We start from the raw sequence: 19620 nt of genomic DNA, 5'->3' as shown, positions 1-19620 counted from the left end.
GTCAAAATTTACCATTTCTTAGGGCTATATTTGGCTGAGTGGTTTGAAACAGGTGGAACTGTGACTGCCTGGTTCAAGCCATCCTTGCTGTGACTTGATGACAGAGATGAAGTTCCAGCTGTAGTGTTGTTCCAGGTATCTATAGGAAAGTAACCTCATGCACTTATATTTGTTACCTATGACTCTTTTTTGAGTATTTATTTCTGTTCTGTGGCCCAGGCAGGGTTTTGTATAGCATTCAAAAGCTTTACCATTTGAAAACCTGTCACCTATCTCTTTGACAGAACTTGTGTTTAATAGACATTTTCTGTCTCATCCCTATTTTTTCTTTCTGAGGAATTATTTTCGAGCTTTTAATCCACTGATTTTCTGACTGAACACAGTTTTGGGGGTGTTTTTTCTGGAATTGTCAGTTGCCATGGCAAAATATTCCTCCCGTCCTTTGTGTCTCTATGGATAAACCAATTTAGGCTGTGGCTCAGTCTGTGAGTAGAGGCTGTGAAATGACTGAAAGCTAAAAGTTGGTCTCTTTCTATCAAGGAAGTCACATGCCTATTGATGTAATCCTTCACGTAAGTATGGCTCTGTGGTTTAGTCCTTTTTGCCTTTTTTTTGCTGTACTGAAAATCTGTCCACTTTAATTTGTGGTGTGTCTTGAGTACAGCATTATTAACAACGTAAGCAAAAGAAATATTATGACAGCACTCACTGTGTGCTGTACTCCCATGAAAGAAATACAACTGCTCGGTCAGAGGGTGGTGAATGAGTCTTGACTCTGATATATGGCCTTTGGGGAATACCAAAATATCTGTAATAAAAGTAGCCAAGTAAGAGGCAGTGCATGTAGAGTTTGGTGGGTTTCTTGACACTTGTATGACAAGATAAGGATATCTTTGTCCTCCAGTTCATAAACTTGAAACTTTTTTTTTCTATTTTTTTTATTTCCTATTCAGCTTCATATATTTTCTCCTTGCTGCTCAGGGATATTTGTGCTGCGTTTATGGAAGATTTTGGGCCATAGAGTGGTGTTCTTACAATATTTTCAGTGGGAAGGCTGTGAAATAGAAATACAGGATTTATTTTTTTTTTTTTTTTTTTTTAGTAAAAAGCATTGGTTTAAGTAGTTTTATCCTTTTGTTTTTCATTAGAAAAAAGTTCTCTGTAGACCTGTAAAAGCTGGTTGATAAAGCCAAGATTCCAGATTATTATGAACTGTAGAAAGAAAGTCAACCAACAAAGAGATGTTCTAGCTAAACAAAACCAGCGAAATCCCGCATTGCACAAGCAAACAAAAAGGATTTGACTGCTTCTTTTCTGCCTTCTAGCCTCTCTGACCAAACTGAGAGCAGTGTATTTTTTTTTTTTTTGGAGGCAGCTTCTCTCAATTTTCAAAACAAGAGCTGCACATATTGCTAGGAATTTTTCCACTTACATAAAAAAATTCCTCCACAGGTAAATTCTTACAGCATTCATTTCTGTCACATAACTGCCGCTATACTGCCTATAATACTTTAGGGTTCAAATATGTGATTTCAGAAGCCTCGAGAATTGCCACCAAAATGACTCATGCAGTTTATGAAATTGCCCAATAGTTTTCTTAGTTATGAAAGCTTTAGACTCCTTTCCCAGTTCCTACTTCTCGCGTTTCACACCCAGCACTTGCAATGTCCAAAATCTCTGCAAAACCGGGTGGAATTTGGCCTACCCATCTGAGCGTTTCCCCCACCAGGTTTTCCCGGCAGCACTGAGACCTGCCTCCTGCTGTGGGAGACTGCGGGGACTGTGGCGCTATCCTCTGTGGGAGTCTACAGAACTGTTTAAATTGAAACCATCGTACTCAGCTGGGCTCACAGAGCTAAAATTTAGATCTTGATTATCTTGTTTATTCTAGAAGCTGGAGAAGAATCAAAATGTGATTTTTTTTTTTTTTTAAATTTTATTTTTTTCCACACTGCAGTGGAGAATGTATTTGTCTGGGTGGAGGCAGGCTTTTCCAGAACTGTCACACATCTGGGCTGTGATAAGCAATTTGTAACTGAACAGGAAGAAAAAGTAGGGCAGCCTACAAGAGACTATCTAGGAATTACTCCTGAGGGATTTGTGCTACACCACCTCAAGCAGCTGAAATAACAGCATGAAATTGCGATTAAAAATTGAAAAGAGATATGGGCTATTTGACCTTCTTTTAATCAGGGACACAGAGACCCTGTCTAAAATAAGGATGCGGATAAATGCAGCTTCTGTTGAGTGACTGCATGCTAAGAAGAGGCTGCTGAAGTTCGTCCTAAGCTCGATGGAATAGAGACATCATTTCTTTCCGTTGGACGCGGTCCTTGCAGAGCCTGGACCGGTTTCGGAGCTGTGTGCACACTGGTGGGGCAGTGCCAGCGGGTCTGGGGACTGCCGCTGGCCGGGCAGTGTTTAGCAGCAGTGAAACAGTCCCTGCTCCAAGAGCTATGGTCTGAACAGATGAGAAATAGGAAAGAAACTGTCAACTGTTACATTTTCTAAGTTTACAGAAATCCAGGCAAGATAAATTAGGCCCCTGAGAGACCTTGTTAATTAGCAGTTTTGCTATTTGGCTCACCTTTTTACCCAGGCTGTAAGTACCCAGTTGACATAGTATCAGTTGGGGAATAGGCCATGAGATAGAGTAGCCTGTTTAGGTGGAGGTGTACACTGGATCCCAGACTTGTTTTGGTACTTGGCATTATGATAAGCTGCTAGGAAGGTTAAATTGGAATAATAATGTAGCCATGGCAATGTTGATAGAGAGTTGACGCAAATGCTGATGAGCGTTTTGTGCTGACAGTATGAACCTGGCAGCCTAGTCTCAAACCACCATGACTAGGAAGTGTTTGGAAAGGGAACGCATAAAGTAGACATAGTAAGGTAAGAAAGGCGTATCAAAAAGGGTGATTCCCTGGAGCTTTTCCCAGCCTGTGGTAATAGGACTGTGATAACAAACAATTTGGCTTTGCAAGAGACTTTGTTCTTAGCTGTGGAGCCTGAGAGCCTGCAAGGAGACATCCCTCGTTTGAATCCTGTTCGTTTGTTGCCTTTCTACATAAGTCTCTGTCACTCAGCATATTGTTTGGGGCAAGGGCTTTCTCAGCATGTGTTTGTACAGCACCACGTAGAGCCAAAGCAGGAAAATGACTGGAGGAGAGAAAGTTTGCAGGCTCTGCACTGTTTGATAGATACATTGAAAATACATAAATATGGTGTAAATATATTGTAGAGCTTTGACAAGCCATTTTAATAAATAGTGCAATACTTAGGTAAACTTTCTTGCCCATAATAGAAATTTATTCATAACACCTTATTTAAAATAGGGGGAATTTGCCAACTTACACATGCTGAATATGCTACCACCTTCTTCCAGCAGCAGAGAGGATATGTTTGGCTTGTTTTGGTCACAGACAGAGCAATAGACAGAACCTCAAGTATTTTTGTATATTCTCCACTAGAAGTTTCCTGTATCGGTAACTGTTCTGCATTTATTACTGGCATGTGTATGTTGAAAAAATTATTGCTGTTTGTTGCTCCAATGATTTTTTCATTACTGTGTCCTTGAAGGCTAATGTCATTGAGGAAGATTTGTTGGGGTAAGTAGGGCATGTGTCTTTCATCAGGAGATGGACCATATGGTTACAATGCCCTAAGGCATATTTTACTCATGTACAGTCTAGTGCATGGAGGATGGGAACCTGTCCAGAATGGAGAGGGGTGTTTAGGAACCACGAAGAACTGTTGGTCAGATTATTAGATGGTGAAAATCAACCTAAGAGCAAGAAAGAAGTGAGCCTGTGTTCCTGCTGAGGTTTTTTTCCCCACCGTGTAAGCTTTTAAGACTGTTAAAATAGGAACTTTTTTCCTCTGTATATGCCTCCTTTCAACTCTTACAGCCTCACCTTCCCCAGGGAACCCTTCTGTCTTTTAAAGTTTTAGAACTTAAAATGGTTTGTCATATCTAGATCTTTAAAAGGGAGTCTCTGCCATAAATCTCTGCATTTTAGACCAGTGTATTTCTTGCGATCTTTGCTCTACTGGCTTCTTGTTGCACTCCTCAGAATATTTCGTAGACCAGTTTCATCGGCTTTTTTCTCTAGGAATTTCTGCTGCTATTTGGCCTGCTGGCTCAAAATTATTGCAGTGTTTTCAACTGAATTTTCTCTCAGTACCTTGTACAAGAGAGGACAACTTATCTAAAGTGTGTACATAGAAGGACCGCAGTGAAGAATGAAGGAAAAAGGGAGTGGGAGGTGAATGCTCAAAAATCAGAGGAAAGTAAATCTAAGGCCACAAAAAGGAAGTTAAAGTTTGAGAGATTAAAGGAAAACCAATTGGGAGAAGTCTGAAAGGTAATTAGGATAGTTTGTCTTGTTCATCTGCTCCTTACAGAGAATTGGATATTCTGCAAATGTTTAACTTTGTCTAGTATCTCCCAGTTATCCCAAATGATCGCATGCATCCTACAACCTCTAGGCCAAATCTGGAAATCTTAATTGAATTATAAGTCTTTACTGTGGTTAAATTTTCATCAGTAAACTTGGAGGAGGAGTTTGGTCTGACATATATGAAACCTGTGGCTAAAGTGAAAAATAAGAGTTCCTTCTTTGGTTTTTGTTTTGTTTTTTTTTAATCTATGCATAATAACAAAATAGAAACCTAGATGATCAGAGGTCATTTGCATCCTTTTTGTGATGATCTTATCAGCAACAACCCATAAATGTTAAATTCTGAGGATGCCAAGTCCATTATTGTGGAGTCTCTAGGCTTTGTCCCAGTGACGTCAGTCCTGCCCATAAAATAATGCAACTTTTTTCTGGGAGTGGGGGGAAGAGGCCTTTCCTGTCTGTGTGTCTGTGGAGTTGTATATTCATACTCAAAGTACTGGTTTTCTATTTCCACTGCATTTTGAAACTTCACTTAAAATCTTTCTGTTTGTCTCATTGCTAAGCCAATGGTGAGATATTACAGGGGAATTATAAAAGGGAGTTTTGTGCAGTAAATTCAGAGTTTTCACCTGTTGCCTAGTATGAAACTGAGTAAAACTTCTCGGATTACTGCACCATGACAAAACTTTGCTATTAGGAGACATCCTGTGCCATCTCGTGGTACTTGAATCACAGGGGAAAGAGTTCGTGCTCGGATACTGCAGAAGATGCCCTGCCAAGAGTGACTGATGTCCTACTGGTCTACAAAGAAAAGTTTTAGCAGTGAAATGTACTGAATAACACTGACCCATGTGCTTCATGAAGCAAAATCCTAGGGCCAGAGAAAGTCCTGGAGCACTTTCTCTGCAGTTATTGAAGATTACATTTTTTTTCCCCATGAACACAATTGTCAGATGTTTCCTGATTTAGAGCCAGGGCATTACTTGCTGTGCTGCTGAGTGACATGCTTTTCCTCTAGCTTGTATGTAGTCTCATTAGATCAAAAACCTTTACAGGAAAAGACAGTCTCTCTTGATTGTATTTTTATAGTGCCTGTCACGTGGGGCTCTTCCTTTGCTTCTCCCCTGGGAGGACGGGACCACTTCATTTTAGAAGGAAGAGATGTGAAAGGGAAGAAACCAGCACTATTAGGAGTATATCAATATTTACCGTACCAAACGTTCATATTTAGTTTGACTTAGATACTTGCATTCTGTATAGGCTCGCCTTTACATGTAATATCTTCTTTCTTATGAGGGAATCTGATACTCAAGGAAGGAAGGACTCTGCTGAATCAGATCCCAGGAGTTCAAACTGCATTAGGACATCCTCCCTTATCTGCTCTCAGCTCATCTCTGTTAGCATGGCTCCCTGGGACAGGTCTGCTTGGGGGGGCACAACATCCTTTATCCAGCTCCCGCTTTCCAGTAGGCTGGAGCTGCCTTCGCACTCCTGCCGCTTCCACAAGAGTCAGTGGGTAACAAGAACCACATGGACCACACGCGTTTCTGTTTCCTGAGGTAATTCACCATCTGAAGCTGCTGCTTAGATGACATGGGGTCCAAAAGCTTCACCCCTGCTGACAACTCAGTCTCACAGCACCTCATTCTGCTGGCATTTAAACACTTCCATGCTGAACATGATTAATTAGAAGGGGGAGGTGAGTGTCAAGGGCAGGGTTCAAGTGTTTAAGAATGGTTCAGTATTTTAATTTGACCAGATTATGGAAATAGCATATGAAAGGTAACTGGAGGTAGTTTACTCTCTGCTGAAATGGTAAAAAAAACCTATATAACATTTAGCACAGGGAGGGGCCCTTCCATGAGCTGTTCTTTACAGAACATGGGGCACTGTGGGTCCCTAGCTGGGCTCGCCCTGCAGCCGTGGGGTGTCTTGATTTTGCATGGGTGTTTCCAGCCATCCTGCTAGTCTTGGTGCAGCTGCTGGGGGGGAATCTTCTTCATTGTCTTTGTTTCCTTCTAACGTTGTATATCCAGAAGTATCTGTGCAGCACCAGGGCCATTGATAATACTGCTGATTACTTCACATCACTATTTAATTAGGATGAAAGACAGGGGATGTGCAATTGGAGATTTTACAGTTGGGAAAGAAACTGATTTATGGAACAATCAGCCTGTTGGCTCCAGCAGGCTTTTCTTTAAAAAAGCAAGAAAAGTATTCTTGTCACTTTGGGGTTGATCTAAATCAAGGAGCTTGCGCAAAATTATTCTTCTCAGCCTGTGATTGCAGAGACCTAACAATGGGGCAGAAATGGATCCTCTGTTAAATGCTGTGCAGTACCTCGGGGGGTCAGGAGGGAGCCCAGGCCCTCTACGAGCCTGGAGTTCGCAATGCCTTAGTGGGACTCTATGGAAAGGCCTGGCCTGGGCTCTGCCTTTTCAGTCACAGTGGACTGCTCTTGCTATAGCAAGGAATTTTTGTTCTTTTTCCAATGTAGGATTGTCTGGAAATTAAAACACCTTATTTTAAAGGCAACTGCGGGATGTACATATGTGCTGTGCTCCCCCATTCCTCGTATAAATGTGAACATCGCCTAACAGCTGTAGAAAATCAATGTGATGGTGCCTCAGAAGGGTCTTGGTAGCGCTAATATTCTCACAACTTTGCCTACGCTTGTGAGCTTTATTGGACAGCTGAATGTTACTCCTCAGGCTGGGAGTTTTTCCTGCAGCCTTCTGAAAAAAATGTTATGCAAATTGAAGAAGGTATCCTGCCTCCTACAACAGATTTGCACCTGCTGTTCCCTGCTCCATGTCTAGGGCCCAGCACCATCCAGTCTAGCGTCATCGCACCCAGCTTTTGCCAGGCTGCCAACAGCCCATATGCAAGGGCTGGCCTCTGCTGTCTGAGATGAAATGTCTCTCAGATCTTCCTCACAGTTAAGTTGAACCAGAAGTTATGTTTTTCCTGGTATGTCTGCGTTTTGTCAAGGAAACTTCTCTATGGTTCTATTTATACTCTTATCCATGAAGGGACTGTAATAGAAACAAAAGGCTGCTTTCTGTGATTCTCTGATGCTGCTGCACCATTTGTTTCTCTGGAGTTGCTGTGGCGAACTATAGGTTTGGCTCAGCTATAGCTGAGCAATTTCTGTAGCTAGAAAGGGACATATTTCTGTGACCAGCATGGAGAGATTGATACAGATGCATTTATCAGATAGGAAAAATGAATTCTAACTTCCCTGTTAATGAAAAGCGTACTTGGAGGGAGTCAAATGCTAAACACAGGACCAGGAGAGAAAACAGCTGAATTAATTTTCCTATTGTTACAAACCTCCTGTGATTTTGGGGCAGGATGGCTGAACCATGCCCTCTATCACACCATGTTGTCCTCCCTATCAGTAAAAAAAGGATAAAACTATTAGTTCTGGCTATTTGGATGGCAAGCTGGCTGGCAGAGCATGTTCCCCTGACTAAACGTGCCAGCTGTGCTGAGCAGAATAGCCCCCTCCTCTTATCTGTTGACCTGCTCCAAGGGAACTGTCTGTACGTTAACGTGTTGTGCCCCACAGCCTGAGAACAGCAGCCACATCCCTCAGCAAACAACTCCAAAAGGGCTTGGCAGTTAAATAATTGCCTCCACTGCCTGGCTTTTAAGAAATGAAGTGAAACTTAAATGGGAGTTCTGCAAAGTTTGATAGCCCTTCCACTCCACTGGCATCATTCACGGTGGGCGTTCAAGCTTCCAGCCTAATGGGGATTTGTGAGAAGGCATCAACTCAGAAAAAGTGTCAACAGCACCACAGGTCAGACAAGGACATATCATTATGCACCTTTGAAAACACAGCCAGACTTCACATCTCAGCCCAGCATGCAGCAATCATTAGTCACCCTGCATAATCCTCTTGACCTATTTTTTTTTTTCCTTTCACAGTGGTCGCATTTGAAAATATTGTCTAGAGCTGGTTGGGCTCACACAAAATTGTTAATTGGGAGCCATCTAGCTAAGGGGTAACAGAGACAAAGTTCAACACAGTGTACTCAGCACCCGGGCTGCAATGTAGAGCGTTCCCAGGGAGGGGATGGCCAGGAGACCTGGGAGGCCTTGTGTCACCAGTATGCGCAGAGACTTGATTCCTGTTGCTTCCAAAGGGGCTGGGCACCTGGGTGCTTTGGTTTATCTAGAATTAAGGATTTTACAGGATCTGGCCTGGAAGAAGGGTTTGAATGTGAGAAGCACTAGTGGCGTTTACATACAGGAAGAGGAGGAAAATACTAGTTGGAACAATGGGCCAGCCAGGGAGAGACTGCCTGCACATCTTCCCAGAGAGCTGGTGAGCATGGCCTTTGTCATTAGGGGATTTTTAAAGGAGTTGCCACCCTGGTTGCTTCCCCCTAAGGCTAGTGCAAAGATGTGCAAAGCAGCATAGTTCACAGGCTCTGTGCCCTCGGGCTGTCATTCACCACCATCTCACAGTAGGCTGCTCTCGTTATCCTGGAGGGACAAGTGTAGGGTGGCCCTACACAGGTGGGGAGATGTGGAAATGATCTGCAAACTTGGTACTGAGGCTTGTTACTTCTGAGAGATTTATTCTGTATACAATATATCTGTTAAATTCCTGGAGGCGGTGGCCACAGATATGTAGATGAAGGAATTAGCATAAAAACTATCTACAGTACTTATTCCATTATTATACTATCAAAGTGCTTCATAGGCTCTAATGAATTAATCTCACGGCTTCTCTGGGAGCTAGGAAATTGTTATGCGTCCCAAGTTCGAAGAAGACAAAATTGAGCTGTTCAGTGATAAGGCCCAGGTAGGTGGCAGAGTCAGACTGGTTTCCAGAAAAGCTAGGTGACTACGTACCACTGAGGTCCTGGGAGATGTCCATCACCAAGTGGGAACCCGTACCTATGTCTCAGCTGCTGTCCTGTCTGCTGGCCCAGCTTTTATAACTGAGTATACATAATATTCAGCAGTACTTTTGTGCATACAGGTGGAATTGGATACTAAATTTCATGGGCTAATAATTTTCCAGAAATTTCTTTGTTCCTCTGTCTGCAGAGCTTGCCCAAATGAAAGGCAGAGTGCAAAGCAGGGCTGGCTTGCCTTGACCAGAGAAAAGATCAAAGCTCTGGTTGTGACGATGCTGAAGACATATGCCCTTCTTGCTTACCTACACTAGTTTATGAAGCTACTAGCCTAGCAAGATTAGTAGGTGTGAAATCTACTTTATAAAAACAGTCAAGGGTGGCATTGTAAGTTTGCTGCACCCTTGTACAAACAGACATGTTCTAACTAATTAGGTCAGGCTGTATTCTGCTAGAAGGAGCTAATGTTGGAAATCTTGCCTCTCCCTACCATATCAGCCTTCCTGCCTTTTCCTGGTGTCTCAGGGCCCAGAGGTGTATCTGCTGTTACCCTCCAATCCCTGCAGGCATCTATAAAATAAAGTTGCAAGGCTTGATTTGGAGCTAATGGTCATGAAGTATGGTGCCTACGCTGCCATGCACACGTAGCCAGAAACTGCTTCTCTCCCACTGTGAGATTGCGTGCTTGTGGTTAGGAGTGGTGCATTCAGGGTATTTGAGGAATGGTGCAGGTAGGATCTTACTTGATTCTTGCTCTTTGTGAAGCTGTTTCCTTGTCTATTTTTGACTTGCTGTGACAGGACTGGGCTGTGTCAGTCTGCCTGCATATTTCGATCTTCATTAAATCCCTGGACTCTGAGTGCTACTGTCTGGGTTTTTTGCTGTTCATTTCTGTAAGGATTTAGGGCAGAAGTGCTTTATGCTGCTGTCATCATCTTGTAAGGAGCAAAGAAGAAATGCAGTGTATTCCCTAGATGCCAGGATAATCGTATCTTGACAGCATGCTAATTAATCATCTCATAATCAGGTAATTATTTGCTATGTAGCTGTCTAATTACCATTTAGTGGCCCAGACTTCAGCCTGCAAATAGCTAATATTTTCAAGCAAGGGTTTCAGGGAGAGGAACACAGTGGGCCATGATGCCTGGTGTAACTCCTCTGTCTTCCTTGAATTACTCCTGGGATTAATTTGGTCCACCAGTTCATTTAGTCTACTGAACCACGCAGCAACCCTAATTATTGCCATATTGGCAAAAAGAAAAGAGTACAACCAACTTCATTGCTCAGTGTAATGGACTTAGCTGCTATACTACAGCTGTTAATGTGCTCAGAAGTACATCCATATGTTGGCTCCCTATGAGCTCTTACTAACGTAACAGATTATAAGCTAACGAGCTTGAGCCATACTTTTGGGATCAATCTACAATCTTAAAAGGCTAGGTTATATATTAGAGCATGCTGAATCTTTCCATGGCAGCAGAGAGATTTACTTGTAAGCCAAGGAGGACCGTGAAGATAAAAATTACAGTCTACAGTCAAAGCTTACTTAACATTCATACCTTTTCACCTCTATGTCCAGCTGATTTACTTATGTTTTAGTTAGGTTTCCCAATGTTTGAGTGTGTGTGTATGTGTGCATGCATGTGTGAGTCCCACTTACATCCATCAAAAAATTTAGACTAATTCAAAAATTTTAACCACATTTGGAAGAGAGGCAGGAACCTCAACAATATTAAACTCTTATGTTTCATAAAAATAGGCTTTTGTATGGGTATAGTTAAAGCAAGATGGGCCTTCATTTATGTGACTTACCAGTGTAAAACTGATTTAATACATCGATACTGTTCCCATATATGAAAGAAATCAATGTAAGCTGATACAAACCACTTTCCCACTTGCAGATCTGCCTCTTGGGCAGGTAACTGTTTAGGTGCGTGTATTTTGGGTTGTTAACTATGTCCCACAATATCTGTGTCAAAGTTATAAAACTAATCCTTAAGACTTCAGAGTCCAGCTCAAACGGCATATGTACACCTACCACAATGTTGGCCACGGACACACTGATGAGTTAATATGTCCTATTTTTTTAAAGCTATGTGACTCTAACAAAGAGGTAACTTCATGTCTTGGTGTCAGATTTACCCCAGACAAATTGTGGTAATTTTCTCGTGGTTTTTAGTGCTCAGTTGTACCCAGCTGCCTCTGTATGTATTTGTTGCATGTTTACACCTTCAGCTTTGCATCTCTCTTCATGTGTCCAGATCATCAGACCTTTGCCCAGCCTAGCCTCAGGATGGCCTTGCAAACACTGAGGAACTGGAGTGTGTTTGATTTTCCTTGGCTTGTTTTCTTTCCATTATCTATCTTGGTGATAAAGACTGCTGTTGTTGACCTCAGAAGTGCTCTGACTGGCTTTGCTGTGTGGAGGACACAAAAGGAGGAATGATGTGCAAGCTCTGCTCTCAATAGCTGGCCTCGTGGAGCCTCTCCCCAGAGAAGCCAAGAGGAGGGAAATGGAGACCATATAAATAGCAGGGACTCTCCAAGAACATGTGCTGAAAGAAAAGCAGCTAAAAATAGTCTCTAAGGCTAAATGTGAATCATCTGGAGTGCAACTAGCAAAAGTTTCTGCAAGAAAATCCTGAAAGGAGGAAGCCATGTTTTCAGAAGCAATCATGCAAGCTGGAAGCAAATAAAGTCTTCCTATAAAAAACTGCCACCTCCAACATGTGCTGTTGGGGAGACTTCATATCCTTCCATGGGTCTGTCTTCTCCAGTTATGCTGGGGCTCAATTTCATTCTTACTGGTGCAGTTTTCAGTTAAGTCTCTCTCAGGATGGGATTTTTTTTCCAGATTTTGATCGCGTTTCAAGAAATGGAGCTCCAACAAGTGGAATCGGGCTTTGCAAGAACAGACAGTCCACATTATTTCTCTCTTCCTCTGTGGTCAGGCAATTCCCAGGTCCTAGAAACACAGCAAGGTGGTAAAACTTTTTTTAAAATAGTGGTTTTCTTTGGCACCCCTTCTCCCAGTGCAAATGCTTATCCCCTCCTGTTTTCCCTCTGCCATTCCTTCTTTCCTCTTTGCCAGCTATAATCTGCCGCTGTGGGTTACCAGAGCTATTTCCAATGCAACATGTTTAATCTGAAATTGAAAAGTCTTTGTGAGCTGAGGCCTCAGTGTCATGTGGTGAATATCTTAGATGCAGAAAGGGATCAAGGTGGCTTCTTAGTTACCAGTAGTTAACACAATCTATTGTGTGTTATTTAATTGCCTTTTATACGTGTCTTTGTATCTCCTACTAGGAAGAAGTGCAATCTGGAAATAAGATAGCTTATAAATAGCTGTAGTTTTGCTGTAGCACCAGGAGAAACTTCAGCTATAGTGCAGTGACAGTGCATTCTGACAGGCATTGAGGAGGCAGATTGAAGCCTTTCTGCTGTACAATGCTGGGCTACAAAAGCGGCATTACGGCGAGCAGCCCTTGCTAGACGGGAGTAGCTGATCACAGATGCATCCCGTAGCGTACGGGGCAGCGTTGCCTTTCCAGAGCAGCACAGAAGTAACTAACGGGAGGAGATGCCGTCCCATGGCCATACTGCGGTGCCAGGAGCAGGTCCTGACCCATTGCACGGCTGCAGGAGGAAGCTCAGCCCTTCAGCCACTCCTGCCACCAGTCCCTCACCTCTGCGGTCCAGCTTGGTGTGATTTTTTCTCTGGGTATCTTTCACCTTCTCTTTCTTATGAGGCTTTTCTAGCTGAGACACTGGATAGAGTGCCAAGTCCAATGGTAGAGCTGTTTTCTGTCAAAATTGAAATGTCCATAAAATACTGGTTTTGACAACATTTTGGCTCAGGAGAAAGGAAATTATGCCCAAATTTCAGAGCATCTCATTTTGATGTCTTTCAGAGTGGAGAGTTTCAATTTCATTCTGACTGGATTTTTAACAAATCTGTTTAATTGCATAAACATCTAAGAAACATTTTAAGAAATTGATTGACCCCAGTTTTTTAAAAAAATCATTTTAGTGAGAACTTTCACAGTTTCCTTTAATTCTTTTTGAGAGTATCAGAATTTCTCTTTCAGAATTCCTATTTTCAGCCTGAGGCTGGTGAAAGACAGGGCAGCCATCCAGTAAAGCAATCTAGGAATATAACAGGAACTATATTTCATCAGAAATTGTTCTTTTCCATTCAGAAGAAGAATGGCTAATGCATGGTGCTTTTCTACTAGCTGTTAACAATGCATTTATTTTTTCCTGATGTGTTTAGAAGAATGCAACAAGAGCCCCAAGACATCTTCTAACAAAGAAACGTATCACTTGGCATTTTTACAGTGAACTGAGGCTTTTCTGGGTTACACATGTCAAAACTAAGTAGTGGGTGTAACTGCCATTACCTACCAGAGAGGAAACAGAAGGAAACAGCCTGATAAAATCGTAGTGTTTTATTAGGCAAATTTTCCCATGTAAGGCTAAAAGATTGCTGCCTGCTGAATTTATTCCAGACTTCAGGCCTGCTTTTTAAAAAGCTTAAAGTGTGCACAGATAAGGAGTTAATTTACCTTCTCAGATTTAGACCTTCTGAAAGATTCATGGAAATTGCAAGTGAGAGAGATACATTTTTAATCATGCTCGGCTTATGATTGTAATCTTTACCAGTTTTTGCTGTGGAGCCCTTCCCTCTCGGTTCGCAATGTCCAACCCAGGCACGTCCTAACTCTATGGGAGAACTGGCTTCATCCCCTGCCCTGTAGCCCCCAGCCCTTGGGAGAAGGACCCTGAGCTGCAGCAAGCTCCATCACTGCTCCTGGTCTGGGCTGGGGGATGCTCCGATGCCGGCCTTGCTGCTGAGCTGAGCAGACCCAGTCCTGCAGTGGGGCTTTTGAATAAGGAGTAAAATTTCTTTATGTTGGGCTATCTCTAGGCAAGCTCCAAATGGAGTTGCACTGAATTAAGAAGCTATACAGGCTTACTATATTCCTAAATTTTATGGAGGGGGGCTGCATCAGGCCCGACCACGCGGTGATTTGACCTAGAAGCTGAGCCTCAGCTGCTTGACAGTGATGTGCCTTCAGCATTTGCGTGTAAAGAACATGAGCTGTCCCAGGTGTCTCTCTCCCTGGGGTGTCCATAACTAGTGTTACTAACAGATGATCACCTTTTTTGCAGAAATATTCATGCTTAATGTGTTTTGGGCTGAATGATGAAGCCGGTTGAAGGCTGCACACCACAGGGCTCAATGCAGATGCAGTGCCAGGAGCAGGCAGAGGAGCAGTTTGTTCTTTTCTTTCTAAAATGTGTCTCTGGGAGTATAAAGAAGTGTGAAAACCCATATGCAAAACCAGAGTTATCTTCTCTCAGTACTTCCTTCACCTTATTGCCTCCTTTTGCTTCCCACCCTCCTTTACAACCTTGTTATCTGAAATCAGGAACTGAGGCCCTACTGGGGAGATACATTTAACTGGTTTACTTTAGCCACACTACATGTGGTCTTGCATTTTAAGTTACTTAGACACACATAATGGTAACTGTAGGAGGAAAGAAGATACTGAAAAATGTTGCCTATCCTAATTCAAGAAGCCATTATCAGAACTGTTTGTGATCCATAGAAAAAAAAAATCTGTCAGATCAGTCATACTGATAATTTTGAAGTGCTTTGATCTGACTTCCATAATGTAAGCATTTTTATTGTAATCAACTTACCTGTAGAAACAAAGATTAATGTTGAACAAGGAAGCTGGAGTGCATTTAGGATTGGCTGTAACATAGGAGCAATGGAAAATGGGATTCTTAAATGCCCATTAATCTCATCTGGTTTTGCACAGGCTTCCATGAGCTTTGTGAACCTTTCCATCTTAACACCACTAAGATATGGAATAGCTATTAACACAATTAACACAGTATGAAAGGGACGACAAATTCAAAAGGGTAGGAGCCCAAAATGACACCTATTGTACTGACTTGAGAGGTAGCAGAGAGGTGGTATTTTTTCAGATAAGCAGTTTGGCTTCTGCTGCACTTCAGACTTTTGTTTTCTTGCATCTGGCTATTTCTTGCTGTCTGCAGCTTCCATGCATCTTGTATTTTGGTCTGTGAGATCTTTGGGGTAGACCTTGTGAATTTGTACTGGCATCTAGCATCATGAGACCTGTCTGTCCAGGATCTGTTGCCATAATGCAAAAGTTTATTCACATGTGTTACTGCAGCAACAGATCTTATGAATTCTCTTTGTTTCCAGATGTCAAGAATCTTGCAACTGCAGGTCATAAAATTTTGGCATAGCAGACTCTTACAGTTGTTGAGAAAGAACTGATTCCACTGCAGGCTTCAGCATCAAACCTGAAGGCAGACTTCAATCCTGCCATCATTTCTGTGATCTCCTCTGAGCAACTCAAAGCAGGAGGGTGAGACAGAAAATTTATTTGTTTCAAAAGTAAGGCTAATGCAGAGAGCTTGTTACAGTTCCAGATTGGAAATGTTTTGTTAATAAGCAATATTAAGCACTGCACAGTTTAGCTTCACCTGAATCAGAGAAAATGATGCTGATTGCAGCTCTGCACGATGCCCATGGCCGAAGCTCCCGTTGAAAGGAGCATTTGATTAGGAATGCCTTAGCCAGGGTGAGATCTGGAGGCTTTGGAGTCTCTCCCGGGTGTCTTGGCAACGATACACAGTTGAGAGCCCTCATCAGCACAGACACAGAGTGTGTCCCAGGTCTGGCTTCACATCCCGCTTGTGCGAACGCAAGAGAGAAAACTTAGCTGCTACCAAGACAGGCGTAGAGACCCTGAAATTCCCTGTAGACGCTTCCACAGCCGTTCTCAGTAAGTATAACTTTAAATTAAGGAATGATAAATTTTCTTCCCCCTGAAGGCATATTTTGTTAAGTGTGCTTAGATCAGGGATGTAAATCAGGCTAAAAGCCATAGTTAAAATATACAGAAGTCTGCTTTCAATTAGTGTGAAAGTGCTCTAACTAGCCATTAACTGAATGGTATGAGATTGAAGGAGATGAGTCTTAGAAAACTTTACAGACTGGGAAAGCAGAGCCTGACCCTTCTCCCTTTGTCAGCTTTTTCTTTTCAGGAGCAAGCTAGTTGCATTGTGTGCGCAGTGCTACCTACAGCAAAGCTGCCTGCATGCAGGGAGCCTCCCCACAGTCCCACATGCCTTTTGTGGGCTCTGCAGATCTCTTCCTGCGCTGCTGATGCAACAGGGTAGTCCGGCGGTGCGGTGGGCAGCGAGCCATTTCCAGACAGATATGGTGGTAAAGCAGTGTAGTTTTGAAGATGAGAAATTCAGCTGGGCTGGACTGTATTTTCTGAGATGTCTGTTTTCTTATGCAGAACTAGAATGTGCAGTGAGTTCTTGTTCCCCCTGAGCTTTTCCACTTTCTGAAGTGTTTGTGTTTGCTTTTAATGGAGTAAAAAGTGATTGTGGAAATACAGGCCCTGCAGAGGTATCCCAAACTAAAGATGAGAGCACAGCTGTGGTTGTATGACTGGTTTAGGATAGAGGTGTTTGAATTCATCTCTAGCCTCTGTCACAGCCTTTCAGTATGACCTCAGGGAAGGAGCTAATCTCCCTGTGCACTGTAGCTGCCACTGTTAAAGCGGGCCCACACACAGCCTTCTCTCCCTGGCATGTGTCATGCCTGCGTGGGCTGGACGTGGGCTGGGTGGGTATGACTGGCTGGTTCGGTGCTCATAGCAACCTCTTCCCGTGCCTTTGATGCAAACAGCAATCACTGCAGGTATGTCTGCACTCCTGGGTTAAGTGTTTCAGGGCAGAGACGTGCACAGACAGCGGCACATCCTGCGAAGAAGCATATTCGTATGAAGGACGTGGTAGCCAAGGGACTCGCAGGCACAGCGCAGGGCTGGGCTGGCCGCGCTCCCTGCAGGGGCTGGCTGTGGTCCTCCAAGGAGAGGCCAGGGCAGTGGCTGGCCGCCTCACCTGCAGTTCTTTGACAGCTCAGTTGCCTAAAACTGAAGGCAGCTTGCAGCAATGCGGAGAGCCCGCGCGGCTTCTGTGCAGGATAATGACTTCTGCGGCTGCCTGCAAGATGAGTGTATCTGCTTGTCATGCAGTGAGGGGCAGGGACCGCTCTGTGCCACCCATCCTGATATGGCAGCACTTCTCAGCAGCTCCTTTTGTGGTGATGAAGGAGATTAGTCACAGAGTACAGTGGTACAGTGAGTGAAGAATTCAGATCTGCTCCTTTGGGAATAGTGAATGCTGCAGTGGGAGGAAGAGAAGTCAGGACTCGATTTATCGATGCTCTTTGATCGGCAATTGTACAAATGCTTTTTGTGGGGAGGACTGTGAGTTTAAAGAAACTTAGTTCAAAGGCTTCACACATCTGTGGTAACAGCTGATGGTCAGGCCAGATCCTTGTCGCTTTGGTTCCTTGTTTGAATGAATGTGTAGTTCAAGTAGGGGCTGTCGTATTTGAATGGCGGCCAGATGAGACTGCTGCACCTCATCAGCTCTCCTGCTGCCCAGAACTGCTCACAGCAGGGTGTCTGCAGGAAGCCAGCTGTGGCTCAGTCTGTAACCTCCCTGGCTGAAAAGTGACAAGGATTTGGCTGGCCTGGTTCTTCTCCTCTTCCAGTATCATTTGGGAAATACCAGACCATTTAAATCAGCAGAGCTCAGGGAAGTCAGCGCTGGGACGGTGCATCCTAGTTAAGAGTCTGGCCTGTCATTGTTCAAGAAAGCCATGGCAAGTAAGAGGTGTGTGTCCCTTTGCTCCGCTGTGCACAGGGTGGTTCAGGTGGCATATGGGGAACTCCTGGTGTGTAGTGTGTGATTGATTAGATGGTTTGGGCTTTCCAGGGCCCCCTGCCTTGGAGAGACACTGTGTCTGTGCACTCCATGGCAGTATCTGTGTGGATATTCCTGATTACTCCCTTGCAGCCACTTGAGATGACCTCAAGAGTATGATATTGCTTGGTTTTGAGTTGCTGGGCCTGTTCCTGCAGCGAACTGCTATGTGTCATCCAAGTAACCTGTGCATGTGAATCGTGCTTGTCCTGGCTCAGAGGTGCCAGTTGCCTCTGAACTGTGCTTCTGCCATGTCTGGTGGGGAATCATTCTGGGAAAGATGCAGAATAGATCACATCCTTATCATGTCTTGGCCCAATTCACTTTAATACTTGTTTCCGACAAGGCTGCTTAGGGATTCCTAACCTATTTTTTCCCCTTAGAGAAAAATGTGATATTTTAGTAACAGAAACCAGCATGGATATTACTTGTTCATTCCAGATCCCCACAAAATATGACTTTTCCTGTCTGTTTCCCCCATTCATCGCAGTGTGTAAAACTTGCTCCATGAGGAGACTGTCCACAGGCATGGAGAAGGTCCCATTTCATCTGCGCATCCCTCGTGCCTCATGGAGCGTGCTTGTGTGTGTTAAATAAAGCGTCAGCTTTGGTCTGCTCTAGCTTGGACTGGTCTGCTAAGTATTTAGGCCTTTCTGTCTCTCCCCCCTTATCTTCCCCCTCCTTTCTTTCTGTTCCTTCCTCTATTCTCCAGTAACAGTGCCACCTAATTAGGTCATGGATTGTTTCAAATTCAAAACCTTTCAGGAGGTTTTCCAGTAGCTGTGGGTTTTGTTACTCAAAGCCACTTGTTCTGCTTGCCCAGCTTTCCTGCTTCGTGCCTCTCTTAACTGCTTCTAACACTGAAGTATTTCTTATTTACGTGGCTGCGGCAGTAAAAGACGTTAGCTCCGTAACAAGCTGCTACTGACTCCTCAGGGAGCTCCCAAAGAAACATTTTACTCTGAGATAAATCTGCTTTTCTGCATTCCCTACTGTTTTATTAATAGGGATATTTTCATGAGGAGAAGATGCTCACATGAAGCCTTCTGCAGCTTCAGCTGCTGCTCCTCCCCGGTGCCCGAGCACTGCCTCTGCTTGCAGAAGCCATTGGGAACCACGTCTGGGTAATGACACACACATTGCTGCTTTCAGGGCATAAGCGAGTGGTCAGCAGCACGTGTTGAGACCTGGGAATAGGGCCTTTAGATCGTATGAAACAGACCTAATCCAAGGTCTGGTTGCCCCCAAATTTTACTGTATCCAGACACAAAGGTCTCATTTAGCTACCATGAGGTGTTATTTTTTCCTACAAACAAGTTCAGTTAGGCTATAAGGAGTAATTCCAGAAGAGGTGCTGGTCAGTATAAGCAAGAATGGCAAAATTGGATTTTTTATATCTGTAACAAAAATACAGGAAAAGCCAGATACATCCAATTCAATCTGCAGTCAGAAGTCTGTGACAGGATGGGCTGGGACTAGATGCAGACCTTGCAGTGGGTATTTGTAGGAGATTCCTACCT

At 43.5% G+C, this 19620-nt stretch overlaps 1 protein-coding gene across 3 annotated transcripts in view; it reads left to right on the top strand.

Moving 5' to 3' along the window:
• Nucleotides 1–19620, top strand: part of RAB11FIP4 (RAB11 family interacting protein 4) — a 129380-nt gene that overhangs the window by 60633 nt on the left and 49127 nt on the right. The window contains exon 1 of one of the 3 annotated variants that reach the window (XM_054846714.1): nucleotides 15966–16098. The exons of the other annotated variants lie outside the window; for them this stretch is intronic. The gene's annotated coding sequence lies outside the window, so the exon portion shown is untranslated. Of the gene's footprint in view, nucleotides 1–15965; nucleotides 16099–19620 lie in introns of those variants that run through there. 3 annotated transcript variants of the gene reach the window in all.

The sequence above is a fragment of the Grus americana genome, chromosome 18, assembly GCF_028858705.1.
Source record: "Grus americana isolate bGruAme1 chromosome 18, bGruAme1.mat, whole genome shotgun sequence".
Lineage (NCBI taxonomy): Eukaryota > Metazoa > Chordata > Aves > Gruiformes > Gruidae > Grus > Grus americana.
This window is presented reverse-complemented; position numbering and strand designations above follow the sequence as displayed.